Source organism: Salvelinus alpinus, chromosome 23 (genome assembly GCF_045679555.1).
Source record: "Salvelinus alpinus chromosome 23, SLU_Salpinus.1, whole genome shotgun sequence".
NCBI lineage: Eukaryota > Metazoa > Chordata > Actinopteri > Salmoniformes > Salmonidae > Salvelinus > Salvelinus alpinus.
The window spans coordinates 40,199,132-40,216,590 of NC_092108.1; the positions used below are offsets into that span (position 1 = coordinate 40,199,132).

At 44.1% G+C, this 17,459-nt stretch overlaps 1 protein-coding gene across 2 annotated transcripts in view; it reads left to right on the forward strand.

The window, feature by feature from the left end:
- Positions 1 to 17,000: 17,000 nt before the first annotated feature.
- The window catches only part of LOC139550974 (palmdelphin-like), a 32,042-nt gene continuing 31,583 nt past the window's right edge, over positions 17,001 to 17,459 (forward strand). Inside the window, exon 1 of one of the 2 annotated variants that reach the window (XM_071362283.1) lies at positions 17,001 to 17,128. The gene's annotated coding sequence lies outside the window, so the exon portion shown is untranslated. The remainder of the gene's footprint in view (positions 17,129 to 17,459) is intronic. The other variant, XM_071362282.1, reaches the window with a different exon arrangement.

Below are 17,459 nucleotides of genomic sequence, written 5' to 3' on the forward strand. Positions count from 1 at the left end.
CAAGACATACTTCTTCTTATTCTCTTTCCACTGCCACCTGTAGCGCCAAAAACGTAAAAGCTACCAACACCAAAACAACTTTCAAATGTGCAGGCTGACTGTCTTCAGGTTGCTTATAAAAACTTTTTGATGCTACAGGAGGCAGTGGAAAGAGAATAATAAGAAGTATGTCGGATTTCTAAAGTTGCTCTTGCTTTCACACTCCCACCATATTTGCATGACTCCCAATCCCATTTCAATGGCCATAGCTAAACATAGTAAAAGTTTGGACTGTTTATGTCACACCCTGATCTGTTTCACCTGTCTTTATGCTTGTCTCCACCCCCCTCCAGGTGTCACCCATCTTCCCCATTATCCCCTGTGTATTTATACCTGTGTTCTCTGTTTGTCTGTTGCCAGTTTGTTTTGTTTGTGAAACCTACCCGTGTTTGGTCCCCTGCTCCTGCCTGTTTCTTGCACCTGTTTTCTAGTCCTTTCCATTTTTGACCTTTCTGCCTGCCCTGACCCTGAGCCTGCCTGCCTGCCATTCTGTACCTTGCCCCACCTAAATGGATTATTGACCCCTGCCTGTCCTGACCTTGAGACTGCCTGCCGTTCTGGACCCTTGGCACCCTCTCTAGATTATTGACCCCTGCCTGTCCTGACCTTGAGACTGCCTGCCGTTCTGGACCCTTGGCACCCTCTCTAGATTATTGACCCCTGCCTGTCCTGACCTTGAGACTGCCTGCCGTTCTGGACCCTTGGCACCCTCTCTAGATTATTGACCCCTGCCTGTCCTGACCTTGAGACTGCCTGCCGTTCTGGACCCTTTGCACCCTCTCTAGATTACTGACCCCTGCCTGTCCTGACCTTGAGACTGCCTGCCGTTCTGGACCCTTTGCACCCTCTCTAGATTATTGACCCCTGCCTGTCCTGACCTTGAGACTGCCTGCCGTTCTGGACCCTTGGCACCCTCTCTAGATTATTGACCCCTGCCTGTCCTGACCTTGAGACTGCCTGCCGTTCTGGACCCTTTGCACCTTCTCTGGATTACTGACCCCTGCCTGTCCTGACCTTGAGACTGCCTGCCGTTCTGGACCCTTGGCACCCTCTCTAGATTATTGACCCCTGCCTGTCCTGACCTTGAGACTGCCTGCCGTTCTGGACCCTTTGCACCTTCTCTGGATTACTGACCCCTGCCTGTCCTGACCTTGAGACTGCCTGCCGTTCTGGACCCTTGGCACGCTCTCTAGATTATTGACCCCTGCCTGTCCTGACCTTGAGACTGCCTGCCGTTCTGGACCCTTTGCACCTTCTCTGGATTACTGACCCCTGCCTGTCCTGACCTTGAGACTGCCTGCCGTTCTGGACCCTTGGCACCCTCTCTAGATTATTGACCCCTGCCTGTCCTGACCTTGAGACTGCCTGCCGTTCTGGACCCTTTGCACCTTCTCTGGATTACTGACCCCTGCCTGTCCTGACCTTGAGACTGCCTGCCGTTCTGGACCCTTGGCACCCTCTCTAGATTATTGACCCCTGCCTGTCCTGACCTTGAGACTGCCTGCCGTTCTGGACCCTTTGCACCTTCTCTGGATTACTGACCCCTGCCTGTCCTGACCTTGAGACTGCCTGCCGTTCTGGACCCTTGGCACCCTCTCTAGATTATTGACCCCTGCCTGTCCTGACCTTGAGACTGCCTGCCGTTCTGGACCCTTTGCACCTTCTCTGGATTACTGACCCCTGCCTGTCCTGACCTTGAGACTGCCTGCCGTTCTGGACCCTTGGCACCCTCTCTAGATTATTGACCCCTGCCTGTCCTGACCTTGAGACTGCCTGCCGTTCTGGACCCTTTGCACCTTCTCTGGATTACTGACCCCTGCCTGTCCTGACCTTGAGACTGCCTGCCGTTCTGGACCCTTTGCACCTTCTCTGGATTACTGACCCCTGCCTGTCCTGACCTTGAGACTGCCTGCCGTTCTGGACCCTTTGCACCTTCTCTGGATTACTGACCCCTGCCTGTCCTGACCTTGAGACTGCCTGCCGTTCTGGACCCTTTGCACCTTCTCTGGATTACTGACCCCTGCCTGTCCTGACCTTGAGACTGCCTGCCGTTCTGGACCCTTTGCACCTTCTCTGGATTACTGACCCCTGCCTGTCCTGACCTTGAGACTGCCTGCCGTTCTGGACCCTTTGCACCTTCTCTGGATTACTGACCCCTGCCTGTCCTGACCTTGAGACTGCCTGCCGTTCTGGACCCTTTGCACCTTCTCTGGATTACTGACCCCTGCCTGTCCTGACCTTGAGACTGCCTGCCGTTCTGGACCCTTTGCACCTTCTCTGGATTACTGACCCCTGCCTGTCCTGACCTTGAGACTGCCTGCCGTTCTGGACCCTTTGCACCTTCTCTGGATTACTGACCCCTGCCTTTGACCTGTCGTTTGCCTGCCCCTGTATTAGAAATAAACTTTTGTTTCTTCAACACTGTCTGCATCTGGGTCATACCTGAATTCATACTTCAAAACATGCAGATCAATCCGGAATAGTGTGCTTTTATACAGCTATTTGATACCATTATACTGTTTAACTATAATACTTTTAAATATGCATAAACACTTCATAGGTTATAATGGGAGATTTGGGGATTTGCCACAGCTCTTGAAAGCTACCAACACCAAACCAACGTTGATATGTACAGACTGACTCAACTTAAATTGAGTGTCAAAAGATTGTTGATACTACTTGTACTTTTTTAACTATTATCATTTTACATTTGCATAAATGCTCAATAAACGTCAATGTTAAAATTGGATCCGCCAATGCCTTTGAAACGTACTGCAAACACCAACCCAATGTTGAAATGTGCAGACTGATTCAACATACAGTAGATTGCTTAAACACATGCTTTTGCTACCAATCATACTTTATAAACTACAGATGTTGGATCTTAATTTGATCACTCTTTTCTTGCTGAGAATTTTCCTGCAAAACAGGAAATTAAAACTTATATATATTTGTGTTTTAAAAAGGCTTCTAAAGTTTCTAATTTCCACTGAAATTTCAGACTTGATTTGCCCTAATAAAAATGTATCAACCCCTACAAAAATGTATATTAATGGCCACCCGAGTGGCACACTGCATCGCAGTGCTAGAGGTGTTACTACAGACCCAGGTTCATTCCCGGGCTGTGCCACAACCAGCAGTGGCCAGGAGTCCCATAAGACGAAGCACAATTGTCCGGGTTTAGGGGAGGGTTTGGCCGGGGGGCTTTACTTGGCTCGTTGCGCTCTAGCGACTCATTGTGGTAGGCCGGGTGCCTGCAGGCTGACCCCGGTCATCAGTTGAACAGTTGAACACTGACACATTGGTGTGGCTGGCTTCTGGATTTTAGGAGGGTCATGTTTCGGTGGACGCATGACTCCAACTTCGCCTCTCCTGAGCCCATTGGGGAGTTGCAGCCATAAGACAAGATTGAAAAAGGGGGTTACATTTTTTGGGATTAATTATAATCCACATAATAATTCACATTTCTTGTTGCTGCAGGATTATTTTCCTGTTTTAGCAAATTTGCACCAATTAAGATCTGACATCTGTATAAACTTGTTGTATCCCTATTCATTGAAATGGATAAACTCAGGCTTCAACATTCAAAACTGAAGTCACTCCACAGAATGTTCAAACTAAAACATTTTGAGAGCTTAAAACACATGACATGGTTTATAATGCTATAGTACTGCCTTTAGCCTACTATACTACCCCATTATAACACACTATAATAACTCCTCACTTACAAACCACTGCAAAATAACTCACTTTAACTAACCCATAGCCTATGACAACCATAGCTACGGGAAGTAAGGGTGCTGAGGGTGCTGCAGCACCCCCTGAAAAAACAGAATCAAAAATATATTATTATAAATATAGATATTTTGGGGGGAAACTATTTTTTCACAGAAGTAGTGCGTGCGCTGGGCCTTCACTAGTCCTATATTAGCGGACTGATATAGCCGTCTGTAGCGTGGGCAAAAAAACTGTCAGCAGCGCCGCCATCAAACTACTTCCCGCGGCTATGATGACAGCCCTATTATTACCATTACTACAACTAGCTGTTCTACTGCAGTCACTGCCACTACCACGACTACTATTTCACAACCATAAATACTAAAGACTAGCAAGCACACACATTTTCTTTAGGAAATGTCCTTTTCTAGTATATATCATTTTTGCCATATATTTTATTCATAACTGTCACGCCCTGACCATAGGGAGCCTTTTTATTCTCAATGTTGGTTAGGTCCGGGTGTGACTAGGGTGGGTAATCTAGGTTGTTTTTTCCTTGTTGGCCTGGTATGGTTCCTAATCAGAGGCAGCTGTTTATCGTTGTCTCTGATTGGGGATCATATTTAGGCAGCCATTTCCTCACTGTGTTTTGTGGGATCTTGTTTCTGTGTAGTTGCCTGTGAACACTCCATAGCTTCACGTATAGTTTGCATTTTTTTTACTGTTTTGTGCGTTTCACGATTAAAAAGATGTGGAACCCATATCACGCTGTGCCTTGGTCCGAATGTTATTTTGACGATTGTGACAATAACACTGTTCTATAATGATTGCATCCAATATTCTACTGACTTATCACTATGATCTGTAAGTCACTCTGACCAAAGGTAACCAACCATATGAGTTGTTTTTATGTTCTTGTGCATTATATTGACATCTGTTTTCATTTAAATCATGTACACTTTTTTAAACCCAGCTGTTCCCTTTCTCACTGGGCACACCTTCTGAGCTTCTCACCTATCATGTGTTTAATTATGAGTGTGAAAATGGACAATTGCAATTGCTTAAATGTAATAATGAATTCAAAAACGAATAAAACAATAAAATAACATTTTAATAGCTGTCTTTATTTACAATTTCCACCTGTTCCAGAGGTATAAATTGTCACACCCTGGCCTTAGTTATCTTTGTTTTCTTTATTATTTTAGTTAGGTCAGGGTGTGACATGGGGAATGTTTGTGTTTTGTCTCGTTTCGGGTGGTTATATGGAAAAGGGGGTGTTGGGTTTAGTGTATGGGTTTGTGTTGTGTGAATGTTTCTAGGTATGTCTATGGTTGAGTGAATGTTTCTAGGTATGTCTATGGTTGCCTGAGTGGTTCTCAATCAGAGACAGATGTCGTTCATTTGTCTCTGATTGGGAGCCATATTTTAGGCAGCCATAGGCATCAGGTTTTTGTTGGGTCATTGTCTAGGTCTGTGTCTGTGTCTAGGTCGCATGTTTGCATTTTGTTCGGTTATAGCTTCACGGTCGTCTATTTGTTGTTTTGCTTCATTCGTTCATCTCCTAAATAAAGAGAAGATGTATTTTTTACACGCTGCGCCTTGGTCCTCTCTCTCTCCCTTGGACAATCGTGACATAAATGCATTAGTAACTGTTATGTCTATGTCACGCATTGACCATAGAGAGCTGTTTATTCTCTATGTTGGTTAGGTCGGGGTGTGATTAAGTGTGGGTTATCTAGGGGAATTATATGTCTATGTTGGCCTGGTATGGTTCCCAATCAGAGGCAGCTGTTTATCGTTGTCTCTGAGGATCATATTTAGGTAGCCATTTCCCCATTGTGCTTTGTGGGATCTTGACTATGTATAGTTAGTTGCCTGTTAGCACTACTCTGAGCTTCACGTTTAGTTTTGTTCGCTTTATTGTTTTTGTTCTTTGAGTTTTCTCTTCCTAATAAAAGGGATGGAAACATACTACGCTGCATCTTGGTCCAATCATTATGACGACCGTGACAGTCTATTTACTTATATTCTACAGGATTCAAACTAATACCTTTAATAAGATATGGGGAAATTGTAAATACAACATATAATGACAGAAATAATGAATGTTACATTTGTCAACTGTTTGTAATGATACAATTATACAGGCGACATTATGGACATGTCCAGACTTGTAACTAATATATGTCACCATATAACAACAATGGTTTAATGTCATTATTTGGACATATTCTAACATGTTGGTGTCCAACGAGTCAGAAAGCTGACAATCAGTCTGTGGTGTCACAGTTGGATGTTTCTAATAACACTGCATCTGTAGGGAAGAGGCTGCCTGCTGTTTTCTTTTTTTTATAGAGGCCTCTCCTGATTTTCTCTTTCTGTGGGTCTCTCCACAGTAAGCTGCTTGACACAGTGGAGGGCACTGCAGAACATGCAATCCTTGATTGCCCATGTACAAATTCACCATGGCAACCATGCCACGTAGACAGTGTGAGCTCAGCAAGCTGGAGCAGTCAACTCAAAGAGCTCACACACACTTACAAACACACGCACTGACATACAGTACATATGAACACACACACACGTGTGCATGGATGCACGGGCACAAGTTAGCACATGCACACACACAAACACCCACATCTGGACCAATCAGAAACTCAGATATCAAGGCTGAAATGCATGCATGTATGTGTGGGGGTGTGTGTTTGTATGTGTGTGTGCGCGTGTGTGTGCGTTTGCGTGGATAGGCATGTACACGCATACTTGCCTTCCTGCAAATGTCTGTGTGCGAGTGTGCAGAGACCAAGACAGTTGAGAGTGCATGACTATTCAATACAGTACAGTATGCATATATATGCGTGAGTAAGTAGTTCTGAGTTGATTAGATGTCAGATTAAGGTTCTCCACTGCAGAGAACACAGTATAAGCCCGATCTCTGTATCGAGTCTGTGGTTGCCTAGTGGTTAATATTCAACCTCCAGGCAATCCCAAATGAACCCCGCTCCTCCCTGTAGCCAGAGGCTGTAAGCCACAGTGTCACGGTCGTGTGTAGAGACGGACCAAGGCGCAGCGTGCTCTGAGTTCCACATCTTTATTTTCTTGTGAAACTTACAACACAAAAAGGAAACAAGCAACGAACCGTAACAGAAAAAACAAGATCCCACAAAAAAAACAGTGGGGAAATGGCTGCCTAAATATGATTCCCAATCAGAGACAACGATAAACAGCTGCCTCTGATTGGGAACCATACCAGGCCAACATAGACATAAAACAACCTAGATAACCCACCCTAGTCACACCCTGACCTAACCAACATAGAGAATAAAAGGCTCTCTATGGTCAGGGCGTAACACACAGGAGGTTGGTGGCACCTTAATTGGGGAGGACGGGCTTGCAGTAATGGCTGGAGCGGAAGGAGTGGAATGGCATCAAATACATCAAATACATCTATTTGTTTGAGCCATCCTCCCCTCAGCAGCCTCCACTGCTCTAATCCCAGGGGTTAAACCCATTTGATATCAGCTCGGCTGAACCCAGAACAGTCAACAACAAGGGTGAGACATTCTCATCAGAAGGTGTCAGAATTTACAGGCTGATCCACAGACAGAGGGGGATGTAGCTGTAGCTACCAGGCTGCCAACAATCTGTCTCCCCTGAGAGATTATGTTGTCCCATTTCAAATCGGTGTCACAAAATTAGTGTTATGCTGTACACCTTTACAAAAAAAAGGTTATTTGTTTGTTCCCATAAGAGAACTCTTTTTGGTTCCAGGTAGAACCTTTGGTGGTGAAAAAGGTTCTACTTAGAACCTTTTAGTGGTGAAAGGGTTCCAATTTAGATTTTGCAGAGGGTTCTCCTATGGACACAATTGAAGAACCCTATATGGTTTAGGTAGCACCTTCTTTTCTAGTCCAGGCTGTTGATTTTCTTTTCTTTTTTCTTTCATTTTACTGATTGGCCACCGAGTCCATTTGCCTAGTGTCCCAGGTCTGAATTAGCTCCTTATTAGAAACAGAGAAATAAACAGGATTGTTTCGGCCCTCTGCAGAACGGGAGTTGACAATCCCTGCTCTATTCATTCACCCATGCTGAGTGGATTGGTGACAAAAATTTTGAGAGGTCTTCTGCCTCTGTTTCGCCTCTTCCTCTCTGGTGTCACTTAAAAGAAAGACTGGTTGTAATCTGCCATCCATACTCATTGGATCAGTGTTCATTTCCAGTGTTAGATGAGATGTATCATACTGCCACCTGCTGGTCAATATGATAATACAGCACCTAAAGTATCACGAGTATCGGATCAGCTGAATTGAAATGGGGACCACCGTATTCATAGACATTTTTAAATATACATTTCTGGTATTTTACTTCCTAAGGATTCATAGTCGTCTGTCTTTACCCTGCTGTTTAAACCACTTGACATTCTACATCATTAGATTAGATTAGATTCAACTTTATGGTCATTGAACAAGTACAAGTACAGTACAACAAAATGCAGTTAGCATCTGACCAGAAGTGCAAATAAAACAGTACAAAAAATGTACAAGTAAAACAATGAAGTATGTTAATAATACAACATAATATGTTGTATTATGTTGTAACAATTAACTATGTTATTAAGTGGGATGTATAAATATGCAATGAAGGCAAATGGCAAGTACAAATGGCAAGTCTAAATGTGCATTGAAGGCAAATTGAAAGTGCAAGGAGGGATGCAGGAAATGCAGGGATAGCAGCAATGAGGTTACCGAGGTAGACATGTGCATGTACAACTGAATAATGTCCTTAATCAGACTTTGCAAGCAATGTCAGAGTCCAGTAGTATCGTGAAGAGTGTGCAACAAGGTCCCTGAGAGGCAGTACTAAGTGGTGGGCGGGTGGATATGGCTAGTGCTGTGTCACAGAGTTCAGCAGGGTTAAGGTAGCTGGAAAAAACTGTTCTTGAGCCTGCTAGTGCGGGAACGTAGAGACCTGTACCGCCTGCCTGATGGTAGGAGGGCAAACAGTTTATGGCATGGATGTGAAGGGTCCCTGAAGATGCCGCACGCACTACGCCGACACCGCTTGCGCTGGAGGTCTACGATGGCAGGGAGCTGGGCACCAGTGATGTGCTGGGCGGTTTTCACCACCCATTGCAGGGCCTTCCGGTCGGCCACGGAGCATCCGCCAAACCACACTGTGGCGCAGTTAGTCAGAATGCTCTCGACCATGCAACAGTAAAAGTTCACCAGGATCTTGGGAGACAGGCAGGCCTTCTTCAGCCTCCTCAAAAGTACAGGCGCAGCTGCACCTTTTTGACCAGGGTTGAGGTGTTGAGGGTCCAGTAGAGGTCATCGGAGATATAGACACCCAGGAATTTGAAGCTGGGCACACGCTCCACCTCAGTGCCATCAATGAGAACTGGGGCGTAGCTGCAGCTTTTAGACTTCCTGTAATCCACAATGAGCTCCTTGATTTTCTTTGCATTGAGGGCCAGGTTGTTGTCAGCGCACCATGCAGCCAGGTGCTTGACCTCCTCCCTGTAGGCTGACTCGTCATTGTCACTGATCGGGCCTACCACCGTGGTGTCGTCTGCTAACTTGACGATGGTGTTGGAACCGTGTACAGGAACGCAGTCGTAGGTGAAGAGGGAATACAGGAGGGGGCTCAGCATACAGCCCTGTGGCACACCAGTGTTCAGGGTCAGGGTTGAGGAGGTGAAGTTGTCTAACCTGACAGACTGGGGTCTGTTGGTTAGGAAGTCCAAAGTCCAGTTACAGAGAGAGGGGCTGATCCCTAGGTCATGGAGTTTGGTGACAAGCCTAGGGGGAATGACCGTATTGAATGCTGAGCTAAAGTCTATGAACAACATTCTCACATAGGTGTTGGTTTTGTCCAGGTGGTTCAGGGCAGAGTGTAAAGCTGTGGAGATGGCGTCCTCTGTAGACCTGTTCGGTCGGCAGGCAAACTGGTGGGGATCCAGTGTTGGAGGGAAGCAGGACTTAAGGTAGGCCCAAACCAGTCTTCATGATCGTGGGGGTGAGTGCAACAGGTCATTCAGGCTTGATGTGGTCGACTGCTTCGGCACTGGCACAATGGTTGTGGTCTTGAAGCACATGGGGACAACCGCCTGGGCCAGTTATAGGTTGAAAATGTCAGTGAAGATCTCGGCCAGCTGCCCAGCACATGCTCTGAGCACACGACCGGGGACGCCATCAGGACCACCAGCCACTCATGTGGCGTGAGTGGCAAACAATCTCCAGTCTGTGCGTTGAAACTGGTGCTGTAGTAATGAGTCTGACCCCTCTGGCCACACTTTGACCGTCCTCACTGATGGTTTCATGCGTTTAATGAGGGGTAAATACTTGGGGAGTAGGAACAGTGAAAGGTGATCAGATTGTCCCAGATGGGGTAGGGGAATGGCTTTGTTAGCCTCCGGAATGTTTGTATACACGTGGTCTAGTGTATTGTCTCCTCTAGTGGGGCAGGAGACATTCTGGTGGAATTTGGGAAAAGCAGTTTTCAGATTTGAGTGGTTAAAATCCCCTGCAACAATAAAAGCACCATCAGGATGTGCAGTTTGCTGTTTGCTAATAGCAACTTACAGTTCTTTCATTGCTAGTTTAGCATTAGCATCCGGAGGTATATAGGCTGCAGTAACAACAATGGATGTAAGCTCCCGAGGCAAGTAGAAAGGCCTGCACCTAATCACTCCAGATTGGTTGAGCAGTGACTCCCGGTTATATTACTGTCTGTACACCATGCTTTGTTTACATATATGCACAGACCACCTCCTCTGGTCTTACCAGAGTCCTCTGCCGTGCGATCAGCCCTGAAGACCCCGCGCCCCTCTATCCCAATAGCGTTGTCGGGTATGCTGTTGTTTAGCCACGTTTCCGTGAAAATCATGACACTGCAATCCATAATCCTTTTTTATGAGATAATTCTTTGTCGTATTTCATCCATTTTGTTCACCAGAGACCGGACGTTAGCGAGGAAAAGGCTAGGTAATGAAAGTCGATGTGGGGTTAGCTTTTGCCTAGCCCGGAGGCCACCCCGCTTCCCTCGCCTTTGCTTACGATCTCGACGCTGCCTCCAGGCATTTCCTCTCGCCGATGTTTCGGTCTCCAGGGCGTCTTCGCGATCTCCAGTTGTAAGTTGTCAAAAACTCTCTTTGTGCATTGTGTTCCAATATCCAGGAGTTATTGTCGGCTATATAGAGTGTACATCAGGCTGTACTGAGTGAATAAACTAAGAACAATTAGGTAAATTACTGCTAATTCGCAAAATCTGGGGAGATGCAGAGCCTCGCATCGTACACATGCCGCCATCTATATAGGCATCATGGACATATTCTCATGAATAATTCTCCAGTCTGCACTTTCACATAAACGTCAACACAGCAGAGCGTTCTCATCTGTCTATCCCGTAGACATATCATTGGTGTATCCCTGCTCTGAGTGTTGAGGTATACTGAGCTCATGTCAAAATATAACTTGAAAAATATTTCAATGTTTTGACCGTGTTGAAAGCCAGGTAGGTGAGAAGTTTGTTTTTGCTGACAGCAGCCAAAACTTGTAATAGGTACAAGGTGCTAGATCATAGGCTATACAGAGTTGTAATGAAACAACTCTCAGAAGTCACAAGGACCTGTGTCTGCAATGTGGTTTCAGGGCAATTTGTATTATTCTGTATGTAAATCTGACACTCCGTTTTAAATAGTTTGTTACGTTAGGTTACATTATGAATGGAATAGCGGTTGTACAATATCATACGAATTATAGGATATATCATACGTCTTACCCAGACGTACAATAGCATACAAATTGGATGATTTACATTATAATATGATTTGGGGGACGTATAGTATTATACGTCTTTCTCTGAGACCAAATTGATTGTTGCGCTGTGACAAGAAAGGAGAATTATGAAAATAATTCACATTGGTGATTATGGGAACTAACGACAAAGGTTAGTATAATTTACGTAGCAGGTTAGGTGAAATGGGCTCAGTTTAGAACAAGGGTTAAGGGAAAGGTTAGCTAAAATACTACAGTTGTCCCCGACGCGAACATGCAAACTTTGGATTGCTAGAAGGTTGTGTATTACCCCCACCCATCCTCCGGGACACTCATTTGCAAACAATCAATTAATGACAAGTTTGCCACGGCTGCAAGAGTCAATAGCAAGTCGCTAGAATTCAGTATCTATGACAACAGCCACAACAGAGCCTGCACTTGACCTTGAGGTCGAAAGACAGCAATAGACAGCATATAAAATGATCTGATCTATACAGTAGACAGCCTAGACAGGTGCTATCTAGAACCTAAAACAGTTCTTCGGCTGTCCCCATAAGAAAACCCTTTGAAGAACCCTTTTGGTTCCAGGTAGAACCCTTTTTGGTTCCATGTAAAACCCTTTCTACAGAGGGTTTTACATGGAACCCAAAATAGTTCTACTTGGAACCAAAAAGGGTTCTACCTGGAACCAAAAAGGCTTCTCCTATGGGGACAGCCGGAGAACCCTTTTGGAACCCTTTTTTCTAAGAGTGTACAGATTGTAGAATCTGCCTATTAACTCAACATGTTACTCTTGCATTTTCATATGATTTGTGCGATTTCATAATGTTCCCATTTGGATTTACTTCTGCTCCTAGCCATGTAATCGCATCATACTTTTGATTGCGGGATGACCTGATTTTGCATGTAAACAGGGAGTCTACAAATCATATTTTTCTGGTTCGACGTAATACTCCCAAGTGTTTTGTCAGACAACTCTTTCTTTGAGTCCAAAATGCTGCTGCATTTTCATCAACAGTACAGTGGGTGGGTGTCACAGTTCTTATGCAACCGTCCTTGACTGCAAAGTTAGTAACAGTCTAGAAAAATACCAGCTCCTTGATGCTTGAAGTTTTTATGGGAATGACCACACCATGTGGTTGTTTCCCACTGACCTGACACATACCTCTCTCGTATGGTCAGCATGACACAGGGATTTATGGTCAGAGTTCTAAGATATCATTGAGACATAAAAGCTAGAAGAGCCACGCGTCTAGAAATTGTGGTTCTCAATGTTCAGCCAATTTTGACTGCTTTGAACAGGTCAAGCTATGAATAAAATAATTGTTCTAAATATTTCAAAAACCTTTTCAGCAGATATTCAAGACAAATGAAAACATATTAGCGTCAGTGGATCAGTGGATCCATAATTCACAATGGCTACAGTTCAAAAACCTCATTATCTTTTCTTCTATGGCAGACCTCTGTAGATTGACGAAGAGGAGAAGTGACCAAACCACAGCCATTGTCTGACCAAATCTATCCGTCTGGACAGGAGAAGGGTCATAGGAGACAAACAAGGTAACAGATAGAGAGGCAATAAGAGGAAAAAGATGGATAGGCAGACACACGGAGAAAATTAGAGAAGAGGATGAGAGAGTGAGAGAGAGAAATAGAAGAGAACTGGAAAAGCAGAAGAGACCGTGAGAGTTGCAGAAACAGAGGAGACAATGTAGGAAAGTTTGTTTGAGAGAAAGCGATTGACTGGAAGAGGATGAGAGGAGAGCAGAAGGGACAAGGAGAAAGAGGGCGAGGGTCTTGTAAGAGGTCGGACTCCCTGAGGGCACTCTTGAATAGTGTCTGAGAACTATGGCTTATGGTCTTTCTACGGGATCAATACTGCTTCCCATTGGAGCGAGAGGAGAGAGAGGCCCTGATTGAATTAGGGCTGTAAGTAAGTTAAGTGGCCACACGTCTGAATGCAACCATTCAAACATGAGGGCTCTACCCTGACCACAGGACTGCAACTTCCATTGTATCTCCCACTGTAGCGAAGCACAAGAGAGAAAGACCAATTGCAGGATGCTAATGAGACAAAAAGAACTCGGTAATCCACTGAGCGAATGAACTGCTTTGGAACTGAGAGAGCACTTACCAATTTATAAACAGGCTGGAGAGAGAGAGAGAGAGAGTGAGCGAGAGAAAAATAGCAGGGGAAGAGGATGTACTGTGTAATGTGATGTTGTGTTGCATGCCCTGTCCATGACAATAGCCAACCCCACTGGACACCACCACTTAGCAAAAGCAGAATGGGTGTTGTTGACACATACGTATAATCCCAGACATTGAGTTTGACAGGGTGTGACAGTCTGATAGTTCTTATGGTCACCGGCGTCGCTGTACACCAACACCAAAACAAGGCAGCCAAACAAGCACACACACCACACACGCACACACTCCCTCGTGGTCTATATAGCTTCTCTCTACGAGGCCTGAACTTGCGAACTGTGTAATCCTAGCCATGACCTCCTTGCCCTGGGTTGTAATTCTATCGCTGAACCTTCATGATGGTCAGGGGAATGTCCAAGCCATGTAATCTATAGCTACGCCATACATAGGGACAGGAGTTTGTCCTGACAGTGTTTCCTGAACAGGAAAAACTCTGTTCTCTATATAGACTACTGTAAGGCCTGGAGTTTTTCCTGGTCAGATCACATGGACAGGAAAACTCCTGGCCCTAGCTATTTGTCCCTTCCTTGTGCCATCGCCTCACTGATGAGATAGGACAGGGTAGGTGACAGATGCTCTCTCTAGGTGGGCTGACTGCAGCTGTCATTGAAGGGGACAATACACCTGCTGGCCAACAAAAACATTTAGATGTCACTGGAGTATATTTACAGAACACTGTAAAGCAGGGGTGTCAAACTCCTTCCATGGAGGGCCTAGTGTCTGCAGGTTTTTGTTTTTTCCTTTCAATGAAGCCTTAGACAACCAGGTGTGGGCAGTTCCATACTAATTGGGGACCATAATTCATCAATCAAGTACAATGGAGGAGCGAAAACCTGCAGACACTTGACCCTATGTGGAATGACTGACACCTGTGCTGTACTGTGCTGACTGCTGTACTTGGATGACCTCTGTTAAGAGCGGTACCTTTTGAACATTCAGAATAAACTGTTTTGTGTTGTGTGTCTTAATGAAGCATAGACCTGTATGACTACATACATTTTGCCCTTTCTGTATAACAATCATCAAGATGTTTGATCGTTTTGAGTAATAGGAACACTGTTATATGAATCCAAGAGAACCAAGGGATCTTCATTAGAGTCTGCACTGAGAATGTCCCATCCCCCCAAAGGTTGACGTTTTTTTTTTATGGGAGAGTAAATAAATGCAACACCACGTGGAAATGTCTCCCACCTAGGTGTGCTCTGTGAGCTGTCCCATGCTGAGGTGATTTGTGGACGTGTTATTGTTTGACCAGCAGGGATATTCTGTACCTATGAGCTCACTATTGAACGTTCCACTGACATGAGAGAAAGATGAGCACATAGACACGGATATTGCATTGACTCTGTACAATACCATTGAACATCTATGGGTTGGGTCTAGAGTGGCTAGGAAGAAGTTCCACACGCCCATACAAGTGAATGCATTCAATGTATGAAAAAATAAAAACATCAATGATTGAAGATTTATTGAGTTCTTCAGCAGTTAATCTCACCAAATAGACCACCAACCCAAAGCAAGGTATCACACAATTCAAACAATTTGGCAACATAGCCCAAAAATGCATTCCTGGAATTTCGCAAACAGAAATAAGTACACTGAGCACCGAGGAGAAAACAGGCAGAGAGAGAAACCACAAGTGAAAAATGTTATAACATCACACACAGAAAAGACATGCGTTAGATATTGCTGCACTGTCAGAACTAGAAGCACAAGCATTTAGCTACACTCGCAATAACATCTGCTAAACACATGTACTGTATGTGACCAATAAAATTTGATTTTACTTTATTTTCTTTATTTGCAGAGTTGCGTGTTGTTGCCATAGTTACACTCCTACACCTGTCCCCTCATGCATGCATAATGGCTCTGCTTGGAGCAAGTGTCAGTTATGTATGGCCTCTTTAATGACTTGGCAGTAAACATGCATGTGCTATGTTGGACAATGTCTGTCCCAGGGTGGAAGGGGTTAATAATTTAAAACTCCAAAACATCCCCTTGAATGACATATTAATTTGATTCAGAAACGGAACAATTCTGAAATAAAACAGTGGGGGATTGGACAGCAGTATGACATTTACACATCAGAATGGATGTGCGTACGATAGAAATATCATGACTGTCTGTCATGTTATGTCTTGGTTTCCATTTAAATTGGAAACAGATTTTCATGCCAATATTCTAGAATCCGCATTAAGAAAACATGTGCATTTTCACACTAGCAGTGGTGTATCAACCAAACCACAGAGATAGATAGAGGACTCATCTTTATATCTGTGCCATTATAGCGCCTGTGGCAGCGCCATTGAGGCTACAACCCATAGGAATCCCGACCCAGTTTACTACTTTGAATACTTTAAAATGTCAGAAGCATGGTGGAAGCCCTCAATGGCGCTGCCCACACTAAAACGATATACACCAAAAGGACTCGTTGCTGATAAAAATCGGTGTGTGATGACATAGTGCACACAATAACGCACTTTTTCGCTTAACTTTTCATGTACCGAATAAAAATCTAAAATTCAATGTGTTTCCATCGCATTTTCAAGTCCACCATAGTTTTGTCACAGTAAACTGTTGCATTAAATAGCAAACGTGCCTACTCTCTTGCCAGTGCTAGTACACTGTGAGTAGGCTGTGCGGGTAGGCTAGTCTACATCATTCGATTATTATGGATAAGAGCGAGGATATTTGTATTTATCAAATGATAGTCAAGCATTGATCATCATGTCACCAGAATAAGAGCCCCGATATTTATTGGAAAGAAACGTCAAGATCACCGTGCACTTTCACCACGCTGTGAAGAGCATCATTATTGATTTAATCTGTAACCTAATAAACTGCATCGTTTCCTGAGTCGTAGTGGGAGGAATTCATTTAATATCATCGCGTGACTCCCAAGTTTACTTCCATATGATGGTTATTATATTAATATTATATAAATATTTGCGCATAATGGCGTTACCACACCATTTCTCGCATAATTAATTTTCTAGGTGTCTGTTCACTTCTGTCAAGGTCAAGTAGGAGCAAAGCAAAGACAGCTGCGCAAAGTTTGATTTTAAAAAAAAAACTTTACAAACAAAACAAAGAGAAGCTTTGTTTCACCGTGAGATGAAGAGAGAGAGCATATGGCTTTCTGGACGTTTAAATTAAGCCCACCAGTCATTGAGAAGTGTTACTTATGACACTTGCACTGTTGCTATTGGTGTAAAGGCAAGCTGCCAATCATGCGTAACCCTGGATCCGGTCAATCCCCACACACTGTACCTGACTGTCGCGTGTTGCGGAACAGAGCGCTGTCCACTTGAGAAGTACAGTGAATTTGAGAATTTGAGCCAAAAAGGCATTTATAATCCATATCCTGCATTTGTTCACTTATATAACTGGTGAGTGTTATTGCTATTTTCTCAAACCTTTACTTTTTGTTTGGCAATGTTGTAGAATTTGGCCATGAGCGCACAGCGCACACTGATACCTGACATGAAGAATAGTTTAACTTATACGTTATATTATACGTTATATTAACTATGCAATAATGTATAGCTTTGTATAGGTTTTAACCTATGTACGGTATACTTTTGAATGGTTTCAACATAATTTCACTGTTATGTTCAATTGCTCTTTTTTTTATGCGTGACGAAATAAAACAATTGGACAGGGCACTGCGGGGTCTCCATTAATCTCTTAAAGCGTCGCTTAAACCGTTTCAGTTTTCAC